Genomic DNA, 22,301 nt, shown 5'->3' on the forward strand with positions numbered 1-22,301 from the left:
TTTTTGCGAATACAGACTAACACGGCTGCTACTCTGAAACTTGATGCTTTAAATGACTGTTTCTTGGAGCAGCCGGTACAGGAACCCACAAGGGGAGAAGCGACCCTCGATCTAACCCTGAGTGGAGAGCAGGATCTGATCTAAGATGTAACTATAACAGGACCGCTTGGAAATAGTGACCATAATATAATAACATTTAACATTCCTGTGGTGGTATTGGCCACTGTTGGTAGACAGGATACTGGGCTGAATGGACCTTTGGTCTGACCCAGGATGGCCATTCTTATGTTCTTATGTACTGAATTTTAGAAAGGAGGGAGAGGAAGCTTATAAAAAACATTTCATTTGATTCAAAATGTTACTTGTGGGAGGAAGGGAATCAGGGTGGAGTGGAGATCTGTTGTGTTATGTAATGAGGGGATGAGAAGCTGAGGTGACCATGTTTGTTGTCAGCATTCAGCTGTGGAATTGTGAAAGCAGTAGCCTGAGTTCATGCTCATACTGTATAGTTACCAAGAAATAACTATACAAACATGCAAATTAGACCCTCGTTAGTACGAGTTCAGCGATTTGGGTAATTAAATAATAATTGTACAGCTGTGAGTCAGTACCTCCATGCTGTCTGATTAGCTGAGATTATTTGAGTTTAGTATAATTCCTGTTGATGTGAATGGTGGAGAGAGAGAGAAAGAGAGAGAGAAACAGAAATAAAGCCCAGACAATCAGTCGTTCACTTTCCAACATGGCCAAGCTTCATGCAGTTGGGAGCTCAGACTGTAATTATAATGCTGTTTGGAAGCTTTTACCCTAGTGAAAAGAGATAGTTTTCACCAAATGCCCCATCCAGACATTCAGACAAATATCTCTAACAATTTGTATAGTAGAGGGGCGATGGCATTCACTGGCATAAATGACACTCAGAAGCATTAAAGTCATTCTTTCTTTTTCTTTTAAGCCATACATACATTGCTGACTTTTCAGAAAGGTTAGAGTTTTATGAGATTCAGAATCAAAAACTGATGTGACCTACATAAAAGAAATGCTCTGATTTCCTAATGAAACCAAGCTGTTGCTGCACACTCAGTTAACAGCCGCCAAAGAAATTATACAATAAATCTTCTGACTGTCCTCCAGGAATGTGGAGAGGAGGGTGGTGGTGATGAGGAGGATGGCAGTGAGAAGAATGGGAAGGGAATGCTCCATGTTAGCCTCATTTATGTCCTTGCTCATTGCAGAGGGTCTGAGGCTTCCAGTATAACAGGCAAATGACTGAAATGAACACATGTGTAGTACTGGGGTGGGGGACGAGCCCAAATGTTTTAACAGCTGCTTTTTTTCTTCCTTTCTTTTTTTTTTTTTTTACCTAGTTTGCCTTGGGATCTGATTTCTTTCTGAAGGGGTGGGCTCAGTGCATGCCAAGAACCCAGCAGGGAATGTTTATTCTGAGATATACAGAGATGTTTCCCTTTCTTCTCAAGTGATCATATTTAAGAAAGGTGGCGGGGGGAAGGGAGAATTCTTTCAAGAAATGTTCTTATAAAACAAAAAGAAAAAAGTCTTCCAATATGTGTTAATTTGAAAGCACAGGATTTTCCATCTCATGAAAAACTTCTGTGTATGAAAAATAAAGGAAAACCATTAGAAATCTGTTCAGTATATTGTCCTTTGCAAAGCGCTTGTCTCTTGCAGTGTCACAAGTAAAGACTTGTTTACACTGGGAATTTCTCTTGATTTTAGCCATCAGCAGTCAGCAACTGGCACAGCTGCACCAGTGCAAACCCCTAATATAGACAGGTCAAGTTGCTATAAGCCATTATTTGCAGCAGTGCAGTTTACCCCAGTTCCAAGAAGGCTTGACTATTTCTACCCAGTTTACCCTCTCTGCACTAGGTGCAGCTACACCTGTGGCTGACCACTGATGGCTGAAATCTCCAGTTCAGATAAAATCTAAAGTACCGTGTCTCGGTTATAAGAAGTACTGAGGACTGTCTGGGGGCTAGTGAAATGTTTCCATTGTGCTTCCTTTTTCTTTCCCAATATGTGAGTATAAAAAAATCTTTCAAAAATAAAGTTAGGGTTGTCAGTTTCAATGCAACTTCCCAACTTGTCTTGCCTGTAAAACTCAGTTTATGGTAAGATATATTGGCTGGGTGATGAGTTTAATGTAATTTTGTCTTGTCACATTCATACTCCATAACTGCATGTTCATGTGTGGTCTTAATTCTGAAGGGTGTAGTCAGATCCTGAGCTCTGGCAAGGAGCACAGTCCTGCTACTTTGTTAAGCAGCCAGCATTTCATCTCACGTAAAATATAATGAACACATTAAATATACTACTCTACATTTCTCCAGTCACTGACACAAAGTGAGGATATGTTTACACTATGGAGATTATACCAGCATAGCTATTTCATCATAACTATGCCGGCACAACACTTTAATGTAGATGCAACCTACGATTATGAAGGGGTTTTTCCATTGGTGTAGGAACACCAACGCCCCAGACAACAGTAGCTACGTCGAAGGAAGCATTCTTCTGTTGACATAGCTGCAGCTACACAGGGGTTAGTCGGCACAACTGCAAAAGTCAGGAGTGTGTGTTTTTTCACACCCGTAACCTACATAGCTAGGTTGATCTAACTTTGAAGTGTAAACCAGGCTCAACTGTGTAAGCATGCAGGGTCCTATCTGTGAAGGATGAGGCCACATCCCTTCCTGGTTTATTTAATCACCTTCTTGATAAGTCTCTGATGAGGATGTTTGCCACTGTCTGAGTGGTTTGTAGTTTGGGAGTGCTTTTGGAACCTCTGGAGCTCTTTGCATCTTGAGTGACATTGTAAGTGAAAAGAACCATTTTTTCCCCTCTGCATTTGATTAGACATGTGCAAACTATCCTCTCAGCTCTGGACCTTGCCTGGGTGATCCACACCCTTGTGATTTCTACTAGATTAGATTATTGTAATATGTACTTCAGGATGAGGAGTCAGAAACTACACAGCAGAATGTTGGTTCCCTGCCTTTAAATACACTGCCATTAACAAAATGGAATATATGCCACCAGTTCTTTGACACCTCTACTAGCTGCCTAGACACTTCCATATGCAATACAAAGTGCTAACTTTGATCTAAAAGACCGTAAGGGCTTTGGGATCTGGTTATCTGAAAGATGGCCATTCAGCCTGCAAACTGAGGCAGCTGAAGGTTAGCCTGTATGTATATTTAATCATCTGGGGGAACTGGTGGCAGAATGTTCTCTGTGCAGGATGGCAGGGTGTTACTCAAAGATTTACTTCCTTAGCTGGTCTGAGAGAGCACAGATTTGTGGCATTCGGCATAGTGAAAAGCCTGGGTCTTTGTGGGTGGTTGGTGGAAGTTTGCTCTGGAGTTTTTCCTTTTCTTAGAAATATTGTGATATAGAAAAATGTCATATGTTCTGGTAGGATGACCAGACAGCAAATGTGAAAATCGGGACGGGGGTGTGAGGTAATAGGAGCCTACATAAGAAAAAGACACAAAAATCGGAACTGTCCCTAAAAAATGGGGACATCTGGTCACCCTATGTTCTGGTATTAAGGTGCAGTTTATGAATCAGAACATAAATCAAATAACCTGTCCCTGTTCAGAGAGGAAGAACAGAGGCTGTTACTGTGCTGAGTTTGCATTGGTTGCAATGCAGTCCAGGCTCCATGACGGCTCTGCTGTCAGTGGTGAGATGATTCCATCCAGCCCAGGCTACAGAATTCCCCTGCGCACAGCTCATCTATTTCTTGAGTGGTGTGCAGGGACAGAGGGAAGGCCCTATAGCTAAATATGGTAAAACTAAAGGCTTTTAGGTTAGATACAAGGCCAAATTCCTTAACAGTAAGAGCAACTTGGCACTGGAGACCTATCAAGGGAGGTAGTCAAGCCACTGTGAGTAAAACTGCAGTATTCAGGAAGAGATTAGATACAGCTTTTAGGAGAACAATGTAGAGAAACATTCTGTATGATGAATAGGCTTTGAATAGAGAACCTGTAAGGGCTTTTTTTTCTCTTTTTTAAATTTGTTTCTCTGTGTCTGTACTATTTCATATTACTGCTGTTGTAGAGGTAACTTTAGTAGTTAGACTATAATGGCGGGATTCAGGGAAAGGAGTCAATAGTTATTACCCACTTTATATATTCATTCTTTCTATTCATGAACCATTAAAAATTAATAGCAATTATCCCATTTACACTGAGTTAAACTCATTATTCAACCAGCTGCAAATCATTGTAATGCTGGGGCTTTGCCAGCAAGCAGATTTCTTATAATAGGCTGCATTCTTCTGCCGGTCTGCAAGAAATCATCTCTCATCTTTACTATTGTGTGTTTTTTACTTTTGTTTCCCTGTCCTGCCTCTGTTCACCTACAGCAAAGTCTCTGTTTGGATTTCTTGGTATAGAAATATGAGTAAAATAAATTTGCAGGATGGAAAACAAATCAAGGGCTTGTATACATGTGGAAGTTTAACCAGTTATACGGACATAGGCCTTGTCTACACTACTGGGATAAGTCGACCTAAGTTACGCTACTCCATCTATGTGAATAACGTAGCTGGAGTCAATGTAAATTAGGTCGACTTACTTCAGTGTCTACACCGCGCTGCGTCTACAGGAAACGCTCTCCCATCGACTTACCTTACGCCTCTTGTTCCGGTGGAGTACCAGAATCGACGGCAGAGCACTCTGTGATCGATATAGTAGGTCTTCACTAGATCAACCCCCACTGCAGCATCAATCTCTGGTAAGTGTAGACGTGGCCATAGTTATAACAATATAGTTGTACTGGTATAGCTCCTCATGTGGACACTGTTATATTTGTAACATTTTTTCTTTAACTTAACCCCTTTGCCAAGTGACATAAGCAAGCCTCCTCTCTATTGCCTCCACCACCTTATACTAGAGTAAGTTATCCACCTGGAGAAAGGGGAGTTATAGAAACTATATGCGGTTAAATTCACACCTGAGGTTATACTGAAAAAAAACTTTCTGTGTAGACAAGGCCCAAGTTAAAAGTGATTCAACTTTTATGTATTAAAATAGGAAGCATTCTGAATCAACCCTTTTTATTATTATTTAAATGTCAGAAATCCAGTCTAGGACTCAAATAACTCAAATGAACAGAATTTCCTCATTCACATTTGGAATCAGTGTAATTATATGTTTTTAATTACCATATTGATTCAATAATCAGTATGAAACCCTTCTGCCAGGTGGAGCCAAGAGCAACAAGGGCTGGATTCATTGTCTAGGGCAGCGGTTCTCAAACTTTAGCAACCCGAGGACCCCCATTTTTATTTACATTTTTTTGGGGACTCCCAACCCCCACCCCTCTGAGCCCTTGCCCCACCCAGTTCTCGAAGGCCACGCCCCCCATTTACTCCATCTCCCATCCTCCACCCCCGGTTGCTGGCTCTTCCCAACCCTCACTCACTTTCACCAGGCTGGGGCAGTGGTTTGGGGTGCAGGAGAGGGTACGGGCTCTGGAAGGGAGTTTGGGTGTGAGAGGGAGTGAGAGGTGCGGAAGGGGGTGTGAGCTCTGGGAGAGTGTTTGGGTGTGGGCTTTGGGCTGGGGCAGGGCCTTGGGGTGCTGGAGGAGGTGAGGATGGGTGGCTCCCAAAAGTGACCTGCATATCCCTCTCACAGTGGCTCCTAGGTAGGGGGTCATGGGGTCTCCGCACGCTGCTCCTGCCTGTAGGCACCGCCCACGCAGCTCCCATTGGCTGAAGTTCCCAGCCAATGGGAGCTGCAGAGTCAGTGCTTGGGCTGGGAGCAGTGTGGGAAGACCACCTCCCCCTCCCCTGGGCTGCATGGACATACAGGCCTCTTCTGGGAGCAGTGTGGACCATCCCTGCTCCTTCCCCTCCCTCCCAGCACCTCCTTCTCACCAGGGAGCAGCTGTGTTCCCTGGAATGAAGGAGACACTGGGAGGGAGGGGGAGGAGTTGAAGGAGGGAGGGGGAAGGAGTTGATCAGCGGTGCCTATGGACCCCCGGAGTCCCCTCGGGAACTCCTAGGGGTCCGTGGACCTCAGTTTGGGAAACGCTGGTCTAGGGGATTTCTCTTAACAATACAAAGCAGAACCAGCTCCAGCCCTGTCCCAGTAACCTGGTAAAATTTAACACCACTCTGGGCATCACTAAGAGGCAATATTTCCCCACTTGCAAACACTGACTCTATGTATGGTGAAAAGAGAATTTTTATTAGAAGGGAAAGGGAACCCAGCATTAATTTGGGAAAACACCACAACCACATTCAAAAGCATGTGACCATAAGCAAACCCGACCCCAGAGTGCACCTTGTGATGTGAAAGTCTGACGAACGAATGTTCCTTTAGTACATCATTCCTCTCTCCCTCTGCTGCACCCCACGCACAGTTGACTGTCCTTGGTTAGCGAAGTGCCAGAGTTCATAAGTGCGTTCACAGGGTTCAATGCCTCTGCAACTGGCTCACACCTGTCACCATTTCTCTGCCGCCACCACCACTGGCCACTATTGCCACTGCTGCTTGCTGCTCCCATGACATCATGTTCTGAGGTCTCAGTGATTCAATCCAGCTCTCAGTGATTCCATCAGGTAGTGGGGAATCTCACAGCCAGTGCAGTCTCTGTGTTGTCTTCCACTGTCCCTATACAAGGTCTAAGGCTCAGCACCTAGACCTGCACAGTAGCAATGTCAGGTCTAGGTATCACCAACCAGAAACAAGGACTCTCAATTGAGTCCAATCAGCCCTGTCATTAAATACTTGTCCCCACCCACTCTCCTTTTCACTAGCATTTGGCATCTCTACCCCCTGCTTAGCAAGTGAGGTTCAGTTTAGGGTGATCCCGTCACTCAGGGCATGCTAAGCACAGTTCTGCTGCCCTTTACTCGTACAATAAAGATAACATTTCATTATGCATTCAAATACTAGAGTGATTTGTAACCCAAAGTCAGACAAAATTGATCATTTTGGCAAAGCAGCTCCATCTGCTGCACACCTAGGCAGAGCAGGCATGTCGGTGCAGACATGGTCTGCTCCTGAAGTCTTTTACCCCAGACCATAACTAGATGTCAGGGGAGAGCTCATTCAGACCCTTCCTACAAGTAGATCAAGCCTTAAAATGTCATAGGACTATAGTACACAGGAACAGTAGGTCTCACAGAATCTCCTCTTCAGACTGCTACTTTGTGTATATGTACAGTGCCTAGCTCAATGGGGCCCTATTTATGATATGCCCCCAGCACTACTGTAATACACTTGATAACAAAGGACTCTGACTCATCTGTTCTATTATATATCCTGTAGCTGATGGTTCTTTGGGGAGAAATAATCATGGAAAATAATTACCATTTTCCAAACAGCTCTACGTTTGACTTACCTTCCCCTTCTTTGGTGCTATGTGAATCCTTTTGTTGAACGTGGCGAGAATGGGAGGAGCTTCTCTGTCTTCTCTAGAAGTCAGTTTTTTGTACCACCCTACCAGCAGAAGTCTCCAGTGCTTCTTTTAGGGCTTCAGCGGTGAAATTTGCAGGGCTGCTGGCACTTCAGATATGTCTACACTAGAAACGTGGCAGCTGTGCTGCTGTAGCACTGTAGTGTAGACACTATAGCAATGGAAGGAGTTCTTCCATGCTGTAGTAAATCTACCTCTCCAAGAGATGGTAGCAAGAAGAATTCTTCACGCATGAAATTTTTCATAGCCCTGAGCAATATAGTAAAGCCAACCTAACTTTGTAGTATAGACCAGCCCTTATTCTCATAAGAATTTGTGGGATCTTTCTCATTTATCTAAGGCTATGATCCTGCTCCCATTTGAGTCAATAGAACAACTACAACTGATTTGAATGGTGCAGGATCAAGCCTGAACAGAGAAAAATGTTTCCTTATCACCCTTATCAGGCCAGGTTAAGGATATTTGCCGCCCTTTCTGGTCAGATGGATTGCATACAATTTCCATTTAATAAAATCAGCTCCTCTGATAAGATATTATGGAAACCTTCTCCATTTCTAACTTTACTTCAGTAGTAACTCACACTCCAATTAAAGATAATGTGACACCATAGTGTGTCCCAGCTTCACATGAACCTGTAGAGACCAGTGTTAAACGGAACAGTGTCTGAACTTTCTTGAGGAATTTGTAGACAGAATACAGTCAGCATCCTGCGGACAGCTTCCTCCCAGAGGATTTCACAGAGCTGAGAGAAACAGGAAGGTCACTAGTCACTTTTGGGTTCACATAACTCAATCAGCTAAGATTAACTCTATTCTAACATAGGCATTGTTATGCTGGGTCAGACCAATGGTCTGTCTAATCCAGAATCCTGTCACCAACAGTAGAGACTAATAGATGTTTCAAATGAAGATGCAAGAAATACTGCAGCAGACAAAAAGAAAAGGAGTACTTGTGGCACCTTAGAGACTAACCAATTTATTTGAGCATAAGCTTTCGTGAGCTACAGCTCACTTCATCGGATCACTTGCATCCGATGAAGTGAGCTGTAGCTCACGAAAGCTTATGCTCAGATAAATTGGTTAGTCTCTAAGGTGCCACAAGTACTCCTTTTCTTTTTGAGAATACAGACTAACACGGCTGTTACTCTGAAACCTGCAGTAGACAGTTATGGGATAACCTGCCCCGCAGAGAAGTTTTCTTCGTCCCCAGTAGTTAGAGATTGGTTTGCACCCTGAGGCATGAGGGTTTGTAGCCTTTCCAAAGCTTTTTTTTTTAGTATATCAACTCTCCATATTATTGTTTTCTAAATAAACATCTAATCCCTTTTTGAATCCTGCTAAGCTCTTGGCCTCAATGATACATCGTGGCTATGAGTTCCACAGGCTAACTTTGAATTGTGTGAAAAAGCATGTCTTGATCTGAGTTTTGAATTTTCTATGTACCTGTCCTATTATTGCTCCAAATTATTTTCTATATAATTTACAAATTAAAATAATAGAGGACTTTTCTCACTCTTAGTCACTGTATTTTTAGACAGGAAAGTTCAATGAACCTCAACTAGGGCTGGGTGAAACTCAATGGTTTTGATTCCTAATCATGCAAAACTTTTTTGCTATGTGCCTGTTTAGTAGGAAACAGGAATATAATTCTACCTTTCCTTCCTAAATTGTGAATATTTTAACAAACTGTCTAGTCTGTAACCACAACCTATACTAGATGGAATTGAGAACTGCTGAGCTCTGTGTCACAGACTCTATTCTGCTAATGCATAGGAAAGACTATCATTTAGGTCTAGTGGTAGGAGTTTGTTCTTAGATCAGAAGTATAATAGTTTTATCACTGCAGTAGCTGTAAATTTGAGTGGCTATGTTGCACCTCAGAATTACAACTATGAAATTCCTAGGTAGCCACAGATTTCTTACAATATATTTGCACTTAAGAAGTATTTTAGGATGATCTTGTTGTGTTAAAACCATTCGTGTTTATTTGAATCTATTTTGAATCACTACATGCTACTCTAACTTCACATTAAATGTTCACATAACACAACATAAGTCCATTTCTGCTAATTCTGCTAAGTGTTTTTGCTAAGAATATATATTCTCAAATATTTCTGGACCTACAGGAAAAAAAATGTTTTGGTCGTGAAGTAAACGGGTTTGGTTAGCAATAGACAGTGGACGGGATTTTCAAAAGTGTCTAGGTGACTTAGGAGTAGAGCTGGTAAAGAATTTTTCAACAAAACTTGTATTTTCCTCACCAGAAAATGCTGATTAGACAAAACTGAAATGTTTGCGAAACAAAACCTTTTTGCAGAAATGTATCTGTTTCAATGAGTTTTTCATTGAGAAGGTTTCTCAGGGTCCCGGATGGAATTCTGAATGAGAAAGAGAGAAAGCTGGGCCTGAATTATTATGGATTTTTTTTTTTTCAAAAAACATGGAAAGTGCTCAGCCACCAAATGTCAAAGCCTCAAAAGTTTTTTGTTGTTTTTTTTGTAAAATGGAATTTGTTTTCTAGCCAGACCTACTTAGGAGCACAAGTCCCGTGGAAAGTCAATGGGACCCGTACTCCTAATCAGTTGGGCACTTCTGAAAATACCATCCTGCGCTGCTTTTGTTGGGGCATACTAAAGCCTGTACATTCTGCCCATGTTTTTTTAAAGTGACATATCAGAATTATTTCAAGGGTTTTATTTGTAAACCATTTGCACAGAATGTGAAAGTTTCAAGTGTGACTTTTTTATATATTGCGGAAAGTATGATAAAATACATTGGTAAATAATAGATTAGTCCTGAATTACAACATGCTCACATACGTCCTCCCTAGTGAAAAATAAGAAACTTGCTTTTTGTAAGTCCAGTCCTGTGTGCTTTGCACACAGAAAGAACATTCACTTTAGGGGTGGTGTGATGCATATTGTTTACAGAAACCGGCACTTAAATCTGACTCATTTGTAAATTTAATATATAGATAGTAGATTTTACATTGAATCACAGTGTCCACTGAAACCTGCAAAACTGCAAGGTACTTAGGCCAAAAAGGAGATGGGCAGGCAAGAAAGAAGCATTCCAAGCTCTAGCTAGCCATCTACACCGATTGGAGACTACGAGTAGCATCTGTAGCATATTTATTACAGAAATATCTCAGCTAGTGCATTGCTACACTAGCCCCTCTTTCTCCATTGATCAAACATAAGCTGCTTGTTTTCATTTTTAAGGCTCTTCTTGGTCCATCCCCATGCTACCTATCACCTTTCATGCACTATTGTGATGTTGATCCCTGCCTCCAATCTGCCAAGGATGCCAGCCTTCATCACCCATTTGTTAAACTTTCAAACAAGCACCTTTAAACTTGCTCCCATGCTGCCCCTCATGCTTGGAAGGTGGTCTTCATAACCATCCATAAAGTAATCTCCTTATCCTTCTTCAGATCTCTCCTTAAAACTTCCCTTTATCATGATGCCTACAAAAATCTTACCTGTTAGGCAGCTGATGAGCTCAGATCACCACCTATCATGTTGACAATATTGACTTATTGTTCCCTGTCTGTCTCCAGACAGACCTTAAACTCCAGACCTTGTCAGTCTGTCTCCACTTGTTCTCTTTGATGTCAGGGCTTGTCTACATGGAGAAATTGACAGGAATAGCTTAGGCTACGTCTACACTAACACATCTGTCGCTCGGGTTATGGAAAAAACTACACCCCAACTGACATAAGTTTCACTGACAAAAGTGCTGTTGTGGACAGTGCTATGTTGGCGGGAGAACGTCTCCCGCCAACATAGCTACTGCTGCTTTTGGGGAGTGGTTTAATTATGCCATCGGGAATGCTCTCTGCTGCTGTCATAGAGCGGCTACACAGGAGACCTTACAGTGGCGCAGCTGCAGTGGTACAGCTGTGTCACTGTAAGATCCGTGGCGTAGACATAGACTCATTCAGCTACAACTATGCCAGTCAATTTCTCTGTGTAGATGAACCCTTGTATTTAGATTGTGAGTAATTATAGGGCAGGGACCATCTTTTTGCTCTGGGTTTGTACTGCACCAAGCACAATGGGGTCCTGGCTGTGACTGGGGCTCATAATAATAAATAATAGCACTCAGTGGCATACTACTATGAATGCACAGCACATAAACCTGCATTATATGTATGTGTGTTACATATGTTTTGTTTTTTTCTTTTTTAAGGACCCAACTGAGAACCCTTTGAAGTCAAAGGAGCTTTTCCTTTGCCTTCAGGCTCTTGACTTGCACTTGACTTGCAGCTTCTTCTGGCAATTTTGATCTCATAAATGTCATTGTACCTCTGTAAGACTGTAAGGCCAACATATTTAAGAGGGGCCACAAATGTGGGGTCTTTAATCTACTGCCTAAATGTAGACACCTATCATCTATTTTTCAGAGGCGCTGTGAACCTGCACCGCCCATTACCTTGATCACAGATACTGATGGACGTAATGATAATAAATAAAATAATTAATTCATGTATTCTATCATCTACAACAATTAGTCTTTTATTTACAAATAGCATTATGATGATTTTGAGGAATGTTTCTGACAGTAAGGCATGGGGAAAATTAAAACATTTGGAGAAACATGTAATGGATTTGTATTAGGTTGGAGGAATAGTACAGTGGTTAAGGGAGTGAAATAGTTTTAGAGCCCCCTGAATTCCTGGTGTTAAATTGCTGAGGGCAGTGGGGAAAGAGAGCATGCAGAAGAAAAACTTACTGGTTTACATCAGCATAAATATTTGTGCATTTTCTGTGATGGTTTTATGTTCTATTTAATGTTACTATATTATAGAATTTAACAGCATTTAAACTCCAGACCCAAGTCATTACCTGGTGACTGAAATCTGCAGTGGTGCAGGTCTAAACTTTCTGTAATAGCTTCTTTCAGACTTTCAGAAAGAGAATGCTATGTGTATTTCACACAAACCTCCTGTCCTGCAATGTCTTGGGGCACTGTATGGGCACACAGCTCTTTTCACATGGTTCTCTTTACAGGATTATGGTCTAAATAATTAATGCAGTGTTAATTTCAGTCTTCCGTCTCAAATTTGTTTGGATCAAAATAATCCCTAAATTATCATGTCAAGTTTTTATAGTTTTTTTAAATAAAAAAGAAAAAATCGGTGTCTATGTATGATGAGGTGTAAAAACCCTACATCAGTCAGGCATGGATTAAAGAGCTGCTCTGGGTTAGAGCAGCCCTGCCTGGCCACACCTGCAAGGCATGTCAGGCCTGAAGGGAGGATGTAAAAGGGAAAAGCCCAGCTTAGTTGGTGGCAGACTGGGGAAAGGGCAGGTTTTTAGTTCTTGGCACCAGGGGAGGGCCTGGTGGAAGGCAGGAATTACATGGGTGACCACTGTTTGTCAGCCCCTCTCCTGAGGGAAAAGAGAGCCCGGAGATTGAACCAATGCTTGGAGACTAGTGATAGAGATTTATCTGTGGGTACCAAATGAAGCTACAGCCCATTAGAGACTCCCTGAATCTTACCACAACCTTGAGTTCTTTTGTGTTTAATTGTCCTTTAGAACTTTGACAACCCCAGAGGAGGATGGACTTCTGCAGACACAGATGAAGGGCTGAGTCTCCCACAGTGAGACCTGAGCTATTGACTGCCTGGATGGTGAAGACCAGAGTCTGGGTAAGTTCAGAGCCTTGTCTCACTGCTTAAAGTTAAATCAGGTTTCCCTAAACATCTCAGAATCTGTCCTGAATAATTCTTTGCATTGCTGAAGTACAGTAATGAAGCTTAAATATACAGGGAACCAGTTCTGCTTTTCGAAAAGGAAGAACATTCCTCTAACCAACATGAAAAATAAACACTTCATCAAATCAGTTATCATTTGTGATTAATTTTAACCCATTGAAATATTAACTAAATTCCCTTTAGACTTACTGAACCTTGGTAGATACACTGAAAGTTATTAACAAAAAGAATGAGGAGTCTGGTGGCACCTTAAAGAGTAACAGATTTATTTGGGCATAAGCTTTCTTCAGATGCATTCTGTGCATCTGAAGAAGTGTTTTTTTTACCCACGAAAGCTTATGCCCAAATAAATCTTGTTAGTCTTTAAGGTACCACCAGACTCCTCATTCTTTTTGTGGATACAGACTAACATGGCTACCCCTCTGATACTTGAAAGCTATTAAGATTTTCTTGGGGAATATATATTTAACTTTCAGTGTTTCATGTCAGTGGTTCAAGTAAATATCCTTCCTTCGCATAATAAGGCTTTTTAGCATCAAAATATCAATCATTTTATGTATTTTTATTTATAGTTGTAAAAATTATTCTAATAAAACCACTAGAGAAGGATAACTTGAAAGTATAGGTCTGATTCTGATCTCACAGCAGAGTGAATCTGAAGGAGCTCCATTGACTGGTGTAATTGAGAGAAGAATTTGTGCTATTCATCAGAACTAGGTCTGAGAATCACTTTAAAAAAATTCTATTCAAATCAAAGCTGAAGTGGGGCCCTCATTGTGATGACCCTCTGTCCACAGGAGAATTTCATCCTCATACGGAAACTAAGTGTGCACAACAACTGATATTTACCGAGTGGGCCTAATCCTCCATTCCTTGTGCACCCAAAAATGCTAGTTAAATTGGTGGAAGCTTTCTGTGTGAAAGGTGTTGTATATTGAGGACTATTTTGGAATTGCAAGCTAGTTTGGGCAGTTGCTGTTCCTGCTTGCAAGGAAGGGGGCTCTGTAGGGAAGCATGTGATCAGGAATCAGTTTTGCAGATAACTAGCTAAAGCAAGGTCGTGTGTTGTGCCTCTGTTTTTAGGGACCAGCATGTGTCCTCTTTCTGTTCTGGGGTTCTTGTGTGTTCTTAATCCTAAGAATTATAGTGTTATGTTGCAACCTTCCAGCAAGAGTATTTTATGTTTGTATCTAATTTGTTTGTCTATATCTATGAAACTATGAAACATACCACACGGCATTTGAGACAAGGTTCATACAGTGTAAAAGCAAAATTCTTCAAAGTCTTCTTCTGTTTTTCCAATATACTCTCATCCCTCACAGATGTTAACAGAACTGCCCATATAGGGAGAGAAGGCTCAGGGTTAATGGGACAGATTTAGGTCTGGGATAACCGGGGCCCAGTGGCATTAACTTTAATGAAGTTGCTGCCATTTACTCCAGGTCTGAATTTTCCCCAATATTTTCCCCAGCATAACTCTGAGAAGAGAAATTTTGGTCTAAAGCCGGATTCAATGAAAGCTCTGTCTGATTTCTGCACTACAGAAGCTCACACTAGTCTTACCAAAAGAAAAAAAAATCCTGTAGACTTCCTTACTATGGAAACTGGACATGGTATATGTTTAAGAAGTAGCATCACTGAAAATAATCCATTTTGCCTGACCTCACTTTGGAAAGATAGAAGTTTATTATTTTTAAAAAGTATCCCTTTACAAATGCAATAAATGTGAGATCCAGCAACTGTATAGCTACCCAGTCTGCATTCCTGAAAACAATACTGGTGAACAGTTTAATTATTTTGTTCTTCCTTAAATCTCCTTGCCAAGAATCTTTACTGGATTAAGTATTCAACACCAAGAGATTATAGATGTATATCCCTGTAGCTACCACTGCACACATCTCCACATAATCACTGGGATTAGTTTTCTGAGGAAGTAGATCAAAGCTTTATTTCCTTGTGGGTATCCGATAATAAAGGCCAAAGCTAAACAAAACTCTCATCACTTTTGCATCTATCCCTCAGCTACTAGATCAAGACTAAATAAGAATGTGCATAAAGATAAAGTCTATGGAAAAAGCCGCAGAACTCTACAACATCTGTAATAATAGGAACACAGAAGAGAAATAAAAGGGAACTGGACAGATGGTAGGTAAAATGAAACCTTTAAGTGTACATAAAGGAAAGCAATTAATACATTGTAGAGCATTTTAAAAGTAACTGTGAATAAACATTCATGAGCAAATCACTCATCTTGTGTACATATCGGTGTATGATGGTGTGAATTACAGAGTGCAACCTGTACTGCATTATGTTTAGTTTTTTGTAAGCAGGTCTTTAAAAAAAGTCACTGCACATGACAGAGAATGGAGTTCTGGCTGTAACCAGCATCACCATGAAACTCAGTTGTTTAATATACAATCGGTCTATTGATTTCTTTTCAGTGAATATATTCCAGAAAGGTCATTGCACATTTTAAAAAATTCATTGTGTAGCTCTGCACAATTTTAGGCTCTGAGAACAAGTTGACCTATATTTATACAAAAGATCATTAACCTCTATATTCACATATAAAGGGAAATAATGTGGCCCGGGGCTCAGAGCAGTGCACTATGAGTGGAGACTACTGAATTCTACTCCTTGTTCTGCCACAGATTTTATTCAGGAACTAGCTCTCATTGACTTAAGTAGGAAGTTTGTCTAAGGCTTTGTCGTCACCCAACAGGTGCCTTTTACACTGAGATAGCTAATGTTTGATAGTTATCTTGCAGTCATACAAGGAGACGAGGCACTTGCAATTTCTATCACAAGAGTTCAAGGTAAGGTTAGCACTATATCTCTGCCTGTGGTTGACCTCTCCTAGTTTACCTTTCACTAAAACTATAGTGCCTTGTCTCCACTATGGCTTTTCCAGTGGGACAGCTAATACAGGTGAATTATCCCATGGTAAAACCATACCTTTATTTTATAAGTGAAGATATACTCTAAGATGTGCAAGCCTGGGCTCTCTGTGACCTCTGACATAGGACTAGAAGGAACCTCAAGAGGTCTTCTAGTCCAGTCCCCTGCACTCATGGTAGGACTAAATATTATCTTAAACCATTCCTGACAGGTGTTTGTCCAACCTGCTCTTAAAAATCTTCAGTGATGGAGATTTCATAACCTCCCTAGGCAATTTATTCCAGTGCTTAACCAACCTGACAGAAAGTTTTTCTTAATGTCCAATCTAAACTGCCCTTGCTGCAATTTAAGCCCATTGCTTCTTGTCCTATCCTCAGAGCTTAAAAAGCGAACAACTTTTCTCCCTCCTCCTTGTAACAACCTTTTATGTACTTGGAAACTGTTATCATGTCTCCTCTCAGTCTTCTCTTTTCCAGACTAAACAAACCCAATTTTTTCAATCTTCCCTCATAGGTCATGTTTTCTAGACCTTTAATAATTTTCGTTGCTCTTCTCTGGACTTGCTCCAATTTGTCCACATTGTTCCTGAAATGTGGCACCCAGAACTGGTCACAATACTACAGTTGAGGCCGTATCGGCATGGAGTAAATTACTTTATTGTGTCTTGCTTACAATAGTCCTCCTAATACATTCCAGAATGATGTTTGCTTTTTTTGCAACAATGTTATACTGTTCACTCATATTGAGCTTGTTATGCACTAAGATCCCCAGATCCCTTTCTGCAGTACTCCTTCCTAGGCAGTCATTTCCCATTTTGTATGTGTGCAACTGATTGTTCCTTCCTACGTGGAGTACTTTGCATTTGTACTTATTGAATTGCATCCTATTTACTTCAGGCCATTTCTCTGGATTGTCCAGATAATTTTGAATTTTAATCCTATCCTCCAAAGCAGTTGCAACCCCTCCCAGCTTGGTATCATCTGCAAACTTTATAAGTGTACTCTCTATGCCATTATCTAAATCATTGATAAAGATATTGAACAGAATCAGACCCAGAACTTATCGCTGTGGGATCCCACTTGATATGCCCTTCCAGCTTGCCTGTGAACCTCTAAGAACTACTCTCTGGGAACAGTTTTCCAACCAGTTATGCACCCATCTTATAGTAGCCCCATCTAGGTTGTATTTCCCTAGTTTGTTTATGAGAAGGTCATGTGAGACACTATCAAAAGCCTAACTAAAGTCAAGATATACCACATCTACCACTTCCTCCCTATCCACAAGTGTTAACCACCTAACCACCATGTCACTTAACCACTTTGATCCTCAGTTTACACATAAATGCCTACCTCAAGGTTACCGTGAGACTTAATTACTCTTTAGAAAGCACATTAAGACTCTCGGGTGGAAGGTACTATATAAGTGCAAAGTATTTATTATTATTGTATTTAAAAGATCAGTTTAACATAAGCTTTTTGCAATTCAGCACAAATATTAATGTTGTGCAACAGCTGATGAAAAATGCAGACCTATTTTACTCCTTAAGAATTACATTTATTATGCCAGTGTTTCATTTATTTTGCTTGAGTTGCCTTTATCAGCACCATTTTAGAACAATACCAAAAAGACACAAATATTTTCAAAAATTGTAACATTCTCGGCACATAGTTCTACAGCAAAAATTGTTTCCTCATGGGTTATGTTTAAAGACTTTTCTTTTTTAAATCTTCAGCAGGGATATGGCACTGAAAAAAATACTTTAGCTTGGTAAAAAGTGACCTGCACTTATAACATTTTCTAATGAAATCTATAAACATTAAGGCCAATATTTATTAAACTATGAGGTCCTGCTTTTATAAAGTGATATAAAATCCTCCATCCTCCTTTCCTAGTCTTACTAACACTTTAATCTGAATTTAATTAAATATAGTGGGCTACTGACAATGGATGTCATTGATGTACAGAAACAATATATTGTTTCTCTCATGTTATTCTTTTAGAAATTTGAGTTTTAATATATTTTTCAATAAAAAGAGTTGGTGTACAAAAGTTATTCATTTAATAATCTCATTCCTTTCCCAAACCAAATAATTATATTTTATTTTCTACTGTTTTTTACACAGAAAACATTGACTCATGTAAGAGCCCTGTTCTTTTAATTGTTATTGATTTAAACATATTTTTCTTTTCATTGCTCTGCACTAGCGCAGATGCTGAGATAGCTCCTGTATTGCAGACACACTAAGACTTTTGATTACCTAACAGCCCCCTTTCTTCCCTCCCCCAACCATGCAACATGTACAGCTTTCTGACTTGCAGACTTAATTGCTTTGGTCTTTAGCAGGTGGGATGCCTTTGTGAGGGAAGGCAAGGAATAGGCCACTGAGGCCCAGGAGGATTTTTAGCCACCCACTAGTTTACATCTGCCACATGAAGCCTTCACAACCTATGGGTCCTCATTCCCATAGTGCAGAATGGCTTTTCTGGAGATGCTCAGGCCCTGTAAATCCGAGCATTGCAGGTCTACTCCTCTTCATCCACAATGGAGTCTTGGTCTTTAGTGGACCTTTGACGAAAGGAGGTACTGTGTAAGGAAAGAGAGGGGCAGCAGCTTGGGATCTCTTTCAGGAAGAGGAGACCACTTGATAACCTTCATCACCCTCAAGATTCTACTTTCTGCCCTTCTGCAGTCAGTTAGACAGCTTCCCATTCCCACCTGATCCCATTAGTCTTGCAGACAGGCAGTTGAAGTACCATTGTTCATTAGTGCAGACATAACCCTATCTCTACTAAGGCCAGAGGAGATGCAACCCAGATCATTCCACTGGCCATCAGAGATTCTGAACTCCCAAATTGGTAATGGCCCCAGAAATTCCAGCACCTAATGGGAGATCATAGGGAGTACATTTGTAATGTAGTGAGTCATCTCTCCCACGACTGCCTGGATTTAAGGAGGCCCTATGTCATGTCACTAAGGCAGCAAAAGTTGTGTTAAGTTATCCTGGGAGCTAGAGTCAGAATGACAATGTCCATCTGTGTCCAGTGGCATCAATAAAGAATCTCCTTTATATTCATTCCAGCTAAATTCTGTCTGTCTGATTACTACAAGGAACACTATATTGGTGATGAGGATACAAGCAGTGACACCGGTATGGGGGGGCCAGGAGGCCATGGCCCATCCACTTTTTGCCATGGCAGACCCCACCCCCTACCCCTCCTATTCTCCCCATGTTCCTGCTCCCTGCCCAGGGCACATGGAGATGGAGGGTCTGCGCCAGCTCCCCATAGCTGCCTGCACAACTCTTATCCTGATCTTGCGCCAGCCATGGGATGGGACCTTGGAGCCACAGCCTGGCCCTAGTAAGAGCTGCACAGACAGCTGTGGGGAGCCACGGCACAGACCCTCCACCAGCCCTGGGCGCAGGGCCTGTGGGGCAGGGATGCAGACTGTTCGAGTCTGCTGCACTGTGGGCAAGTGGAGGGTCTGCCATGGCTCCCCTCAGCTACCTGCGTGGCTCTTACCATGGCCGGGCTGTGGCTCAGAGGCCTTGCCCCGCAGCCAGAGCTTGGTCCGGGTAATAGCTATCTGGGCAGCTGTGAAGAGCCTGGTCCCTCCACCTGCAGTGGGCGAGAGCCCGGAGGGCAGGGACACAGACTTGGCCCCAGTCAGGCCTCCAGCTTGGCCAGGGGCGGGGCCTCCGGGGAAGAGGAGGGGCATTGGGGGAAGGGATGGGGTTGGAGCAGGGCCTCAGGGGCAGGGCCTCACGGCTACAACAACCACCACTTTTGGGAAAGCTCTGTGGCCATTTGTACAAGTTGCAAACATGAAAACAGGAGCAAACAGTCCACAGAAACAATATCAGGCATGTATAGTACAGACCCACTTACAGTGCTTAAAGCAGCACAAAGCGTAAAGAGGAAAAAAACAGTGGGGGGGTCAACATGGGTATATAAAATCGATCCTTACAAAGGTTTAATAAACAGCAGTAAATTGAAAGGAAATAAGAAGACTTAAATCCACCCAAGGAGAAAAGTTTGGCTCAAACCAGAAACTGTTGTGAAAAGGTCCCAGTGCGGTGGTGTTTGTCTGGCAGTTTGATCATCTTACACGGAGAGCACTCTGAGCCCCATGAAGGCATAACTGCCACAGTTTCACCCATTTGCAACTAAAAGCAGGCTCAGTGTCTGCTCAGACTTCATCATTGTGAGGGGCATAGGATTCTGAAACTGTATGGAAAGTCTTTTTGAATCTTTGTGAATATAGGCACAAAACATTGCAAACAAGCTAGGAAGGACACTATGGTCATGCTGAGTGTGGCTTTAAAAATATTTAAAGATAATCCTACATTAGAGGGTCAGTACCTCTCACAGTGAATATTGCAGTAGATAAAACCTGAATAAATAAAATAAATGGTATGATTTGAATAACAAATAACTGTAATAACATAAAGAATAAAATAAATAAAAGACACAAAAAAGCAATTATGACAGCAGCAGGTCTCTTGTCTTTCCTCAGCTTTAACATAAATGCTGAATATGCAATGCTCAGATCCAGATGGAAAAAATAGATTAAGCATTTGAAAAAAACTTTTATAGCATCAGATGTTAAGGAAGCTTCTCAGACAGCTAGCCATGCTACTGCACTCAGGAGGGCACCAGAAATGTCACATTTGATACACTACCTAAAACTAAATGATTATGCAATTAGAGAGACAAGGTGGGTGAGATAATATCTTTATTGGACCAACATCAGCTGATGAGAGAGACAAGGGCTCTTCCTCAGGTCTGTATAGCACAAAAGCTTGTCTTTCTCACCAACAGAAGTTGGTCCAATAAAAGATATTACCTCACCCCTCTTGTCTCTCTAATATCCTCAGACCAACATGGCTACAACACTACATACATGATTTGCAATCGAACTTAAGAAACTCACTCAGAGATTTTCAAAGGCACATTTGATAGTTAGGTGCTTAATTCCTATTGACTTTCAATGGGAGTTTGATGTGTAACTGCCATTTGTGGCTTTGAAAAGCTACCCCAGGGAATATTTAAACCCCAAGAAGAATATGACGTGTGTACATTTTGTCAAGTAAGGCAACAACCTGACAGATGTTGAACACTTACTACACTTGGCTATCCCCACTAGCTGCCATATGCTAGTCTGCTGACCTGGACAGCAAGATAAAAATGTCAGATTGCCCAAAACTGCACCTCTTTCAGGCTATAAAAGCAAGCTATAAAAGAGACCTAGTTACAGTTCTTAAAGCAGTTTAGAACACTTTTACTCTGTTTCTCGCCTGCAGAAAGATCACCTTCCAGAAGTGCTGTTATATTAGAAATTACTCAGTACCTTATGCAATCTTTATCCTTTGCTTATTTTGTGACGGATTAAGTATTTGTGATGGGATCTGCTGACACTGAGCTGTATAGGTAGATTTTTGGAAATTGGAAATCAACATTTGTTGTTGAGTAAGTACAAACTTGGTACTGTATACATTTCTGTTTACAACTGAAAGATTTCAATATTTCCAAAATAACTGCTGGTTTGGAAGCCAAACACAACCCCGTTCTCTGTTTCAATTATAAAAACAATACATTTGTTGCTTAACATGGTATAAGGACCATTAAACATCAGAAAGAGTATATTAGCTAATCAAAATGGTATTGCTGAGTAACAATAATAAGATGATGATACGGATCACAGAGCTGTTTGCCCTCAGAAACAAGTGAATTGCTCCAAAAAAAAAATTATGCATTTTTTATTTTTTTGAACTTTTAGTGAAACTTATGTATGCAGAGAAGTGGGTCATATATTAAAATAGTTAGCCAGCCTAGCATCTTAAAGGTTTAAGTGTGTATTTACTAAACTTACACTGCATGCAATTAGCATGAGAAAATGAAAGACACTTATTCCATTTATTTCCATGCTTGGACCAACTCTATGAAATTTGATATAGCTTCAATCTTAATGTTCTTGTGGAAGTGATGAGAGAAGCACAAACTAGGACCAACTAGGAAGGTGATGAATAAAGAATAGGACTTGAGGCCTGGTCGTACTTCCATTACAGTCAACAGTAAAGCTTCCATTGACTGCAATGGGGGCAGGATCAAACCCAACAAAGCTCATTTCAGTACTTGTTGAAAACCCTTGTTGATCCAACATATCACAGTAATAATAACACAGCAATAATTAAATGACACTTTATAATGACATGCACCATTGTCAT

At 41.1% G+C, this 22,301-nt stretch overlaps 1 long non-coding RNA gene across 1 annotated transcript; it reads left to right on the top strand.

Annotated features, from left to right (window-relative positions):
- The first annotated feature begins 4,669 nt into the window (after positions 1-4,669).
- On the top strand, positions 4,670-15,367 carry LOC311514851. Its single transcript, XR_014709953.1, has 3 exons — positions 4,670-4,764; positions 12,998-13,110; positions 15,199-15,367. It is a non-coding gene; the product is annotated as an uncharacterized lncRNA (long non-coding RNA).
- Positions 15,368-22,301: the final 6,934 nt, after the last annotated feature.

Source organism: Lepidochelys olivacea (genome assembly GCF_965140295.1).
Source record: "Lepidochelys olivacea isolate rLepOli2 genome assembly, chromosome: 1".
In the NCBI taxonomy this organism is placed as follows: domain Eukaryota; kingdom Metazoa; phylum Chordata; order Testudines; family Cheloniidae; genus Lepidochelys; species Lepidochelys olivacea.